Here is a 4,991-nt window from a genome sequence, read left to right as displayed (position 1 = left end):
TTATAATAATAATAATAATAATAATAATAATAATAATAATAAAGTGGATGGAAACCCAATTGAAAAATGTATTTACTTTTACTGTATATTTATCAATTTAGAAAATATACCAGCAATGGAAATGTTTTACTAGTCTAAAAAAAAAATAACGATACAGTAACCTAGCTAATAAAATATGTTCTAAGTAAACATGTTTTCCTAATGTTTCCCATTATGTTATAAAAATGTCATTTCTGAATGTTCAGATTTTGTTTTCTGGGATATGCGAACATTATGAAAACATTCCATTTTATCACATTCCAAAATTATGGGAACGTTACTTTTGAATGTTTTCTGAACATTCTGAAACAAGTAGTAACATTTTAAAAAATGTAAGATGAATATCCAACTAAAATGTTTCAGAAAAAAAACATCTTCCATGAACGATGAACAATGTGTAATTTGTGTGTGTGTGTGTGTGTGTGTGTGTACCTACTTAACCATATTTTGGGGACAAATTTGTACCCAAAAGGGAGCTAAACCTGACAAAATCTCCAAAAACCTCCCTTTGGGAACGTCTTCATTTGTAAAACTGGTATAAAAATAAAGTAAACAAAGTTGTTTTTTTTAAATTGTAAAAATGCAGAAAGTTTCCTGTAAGGGGTAGGGTTAGGTGTAGGATTGGTGTAGGGTGGTAGAAAATACAGTTTGTACAGTATAAAAACCATTACGCCTATGGAATGTTCCCATTTAGATAGCTAAGTAAACGTGTGTGTGTGTGTGTGTGTGTGTGTGTTGAGAACTTTAGTAAGGATCAGGTAACATACTGGAAGAATGTTTGTTTACAATTTTGAGAGAACCTTGCCAGAACGTTAGCCAAAGATCTGAGAACATTCCCTGTTAGCTGCATCTTACTGGGTTTATTAACTCCTAAATCTACTTCTTACACTGCAGTTTCAACCATAAAGTTTCTGGCCAACTGGTAATGTTTTATTTACTTGTCAACACCAAATTTTACTCATATTTGGCACTTGGCAAGTGTTAATTCTGGCTCCTGTGTGTGATCACAGTATGAAAAGGGTATGGTTGTGTTAGGTGAGAGTTCTTCTCCTGTGTTTATCAGCTCCAGCTGAGAGCAGTAATACACTCTGACAGCTAATTATCTCCTGTACTAGTCTCACAATACAGAGATACAATCACACACACACACACACACACACACACACAAACACACAGCGCTCTCAGCACTTCAGGAAGGAAGTAATCGAAAGTCTCTTTTTCTTCAAATGTTTGTCTAGAGTCATTAATCAATTATTTGGTGTTTGGATTTGCCTCAAACATTTTGTGTCGTTGATGTTCTGACATGTGAACTATTAGTTACTGCTGCACAACCATAAATCACACTGTTTTACACTGAAATTTAGGTCGAAAAGCAGGTGGCACTTAGTGTTTGACATTAAAGAAAAGTGACAGAGAGCAGGTGAGTCTGTTTACAGACAAAAAACCCATCACCTGACAGACTGGCAAATGTGCACTGCTTCAAGCTACCCTTACAGATTAACAAATGGCCTGTATGATTACCCAATAACTTTATGGAGAAATTAAAGTAATTACATATTACCATATTATAATTTTATTTTACCTGAGGTCCATTTATAACGATGACCAAGGCTTATTTGGGCCAAAATGATCATCATTATAAGTGATAATTGCTGCATGAAGACATCAATAACTGAGTTTCCATCAACTTATTATGCCAAATTTGAGATTTTGTATTAATTTTGTTTTTATTAATTGTATGTTTTTTATCTTTATAAAAATAAAGCTAACAGTTACAGAATAATACATTTATCGTATGATTACCCTTGTGATTTTTATGGAGAAAAAGGAATTACATAATACCATTTTAAAATTTTGTTTTAACTAAGGTCCATTTAAAAAGATGATTAAGGTTTATTTGGGCCAAAATTACCATTACAATCAGTATTAATTACATTTTTAATTACCAAGCCCACCCTCTCTTACCCTCGCAATTACACTGTTTTTTTGTTGTTGTTGTTTGTTTATATATTTACTTTTTATTTGTTATTTTTATTTTTTTATTATAACATTTTAATGTAATGTAATATACTTTGCTGATGTGCCTTTAAGACATCCATTGTAGGGTTTTCATTGACTTATTATTATGCCATATATTATAACAATGAATGAAATGTTGGTTGGTCAGTGTAGTCTGATTAATTTAGCCACTGTAATAAGCTCTTTTGAACTGGCCGTTCATCTATAGGTTCCTTTTATTTTCATGTGCGCCTCTGGTGGACCTAATTAAAAAAAAAAAAAAAACATCCTTGTCTCTTCCATAGAGTGGGTTCAAGGTTAATCATATCTGCAAGCACAGGTAGATGTGACAGAGCCTAATATTAAATATTTACAGCATTAGACCTTGGCCTCTCTAAAGACACCCACCCACACACATATACGTATTTATTACTCTATATACTATACATACTGTATATACTTAAATGCTAGATCACGTCTCCCTATGTTGTTTATAGAAGACAAATATTATTAATGTCAGAGTATTCTTTTCTGAACCTTGTTTAACATTTTTTATAATAATATAATAATAATAATAATAATAATAATAATAATGATAATAATAATAATAATAATACATCAGCATCACCATTGGTGATATGTTTTAAGTCATAATTAAATTATGGCACATATATGGAATGTATCATGATTTTATTAACAGCCTCAACTGGATGTAATTCAGGAATAAACTAAAGTCTTTCTTCTTTAGTTAATAAACTGCTATTACATTGCTATGATTTTTTTTCTGAAAATGGAAACTTATAAAACTATTTTTGATCAAAATGTATATATGTATATAAAAATATAAATGTATATATATTTTTTAAAAGTTGCCTCAGACTTTTGCACTCGGTGAGCATCTCTGGCTAGATGTTATCATTGGATCAGTAGCAGCATCATACCAGTCTCAAAGCTTCTGGATATAATGGATCAATATCTTCATATCTCCACTCACACTGGGACACACAGGCGGTCATGCCACACGTATGAGCAGTCATGTCTGTTAATGAAGAGAGAAGAACGGGAAGAGGTCAGAGAAACTGAAAGATGCATTCAAAAGACTAAATTACAGACTATATAATAAACAAGAATTAAAGGGCAGGTCAAAGTATTTGAAGCATGCCAACTTATTTTAGACTGAATGAATATGAGTAACCGGATATGACGTCAAACTCCTTAAAGGAAGAGTTCACCCAAAAATGCTTTACTCACCCTCAGGCCATCAAAGATGTAGATGAGTTTGTTTCTTCATCAGATTTGGAGAAATGTAGCATTAAATCACTTGCTCCCCAATGGATCCTCTGCGGTGAACGGGTGCCGTCAGAATGAGAGTCCAAACAGCTGATAAAAACATCACAATAATCCACAAGTAATCCACACCACTCCAGTCCATCAATTAACATCTTGAGAAGCCAAAAGCTACTTGTTTGTAAGAAATAAATCCATCTTTAAGATGTTTTTAACTTCAAACCATTGCTTCCGGCTAAAATGCGAGGCCTTTCTGGAGTGACAAAGACATCTTTGTCTGAAACAGGAGAGAAATATGCACAGATGACACAAGTGATTACAAGTGAAAACAGTCCAAAACAGTGTGGATGTGGATGGATTTTGATGTGAGAGAACAACAGGAGATGAACTTCTTTCACTGGAGGAAGCGTTATTATGGATTATGGACTCGTATTTTGGCCAGAAGCAACAGTTTAAAGTTAAAATGCCTTAATGATAGAGAAGCTCAGACAATCTGCTAAATTTCTCATTTTGTGATCTATGGAAAATATCATATACCTTAACTTGTTAAATGATTACCCTTTAAGGAATGAAAATAAACTCTTTTGAATCAGAATTCAACCAGTGCTTGTGTCAGACAGTGGATCATCTCCTACTGGTTGTTCCAGTTGAACTTTGTCACTTCGCCAGTGGTTGCTGTCACTCACGTCGCCTCAGATCGCCAACTCTGTTTGAAACCGAATGACTTCCGGTCACTTTGTCGCTACAAATCGCCCCTTTACAAGGTCAGGCAGCCTCCAGCCACAAACCAGTAGGGCGGAGGTGGATCAAAGTGCAACATTTCTTTGCTCTTCTGGAGCGAGAGAGAAAGAGCGAGATGGCCTCCACTCCACAGCACACACACAGAGAGACTGCATATGTTCATTCACATAAAATACACACAAATGCACAGCACTGCACTTATGATCAGTCAACAACATGGAGCAGTTACAGCTGATGCTTTTCAAGAAGGGAAGCACAGATGCAACTTATAAATGCCCAATTTGTCCTCAGATCTGTTTATTTGTCATTTCAGTGTCTGCAGTGCTTCCTTCAAAATCTGCTTTTTAACCCTACGAAGCCTAGAGTGTATAATATTTGATATGCAGATGTATAAGGCCTCTAAATTATCAACTTGATTACTATTACATTTCTTCTTTCATCTGATTGATAGTTTACACTTTTTAAGTAAAAGGCCTATTACTAGAATTAAATAAATCAAATAAATTAATTAAATAAAACATCCATCTTGTGTTTGATGTGTCTTTTTTCTGTTAATTTTTTACAGATTTTATGCATAAGAATTACTTTTATAGTGTTAGTAATATATTTCAAAATGTAAATGTTAAGAAACATAGGTTTACTCTTTTATTATTATTAAAATCTATGTTCAAATGTGAGCTTTAAATATCACCATCAGTGTCACAAAGCAAGGCCAGACACAACAGGTAAGTGCAAATCAGGATGGTTTATTGACTGGGTAAGGGGATGACTGGAATAGGTGTGTAAAGGCAGGTGAGTGTCAACACAGTGAATGGTTCCAGGGTGCTTATCTGAGTTCTGATGGTGAGGATCGGATGCCAGTTACGTTGGAGATCGTGGAACAGTTTCCAAGGAGTCGTTGGAGGATCGCGGAGGAACAGCAGGTA

The sequence above is a fragment of the Sinocyclocheilus anshuiensis genome, unplaced genomic scaffold (genome assembly GCF_001515605.1).
Source record: "Sinocyclocheilus anshuiensis isolate Anshui unplaced genomic scaffold, SAMN03320099.WGS_v1.1 scaffold3783, whole genome shotgun sequence".
NCBI lineage: Eukaryota > Metazoa > Chordata > Actinopteri > Cypriniformes > Cyprinidae > Sinocyclocheilus > Sinocyclocheilus anshuiensis.
This window is presented reverse-complemented; position numbering follows the sequence as displayed.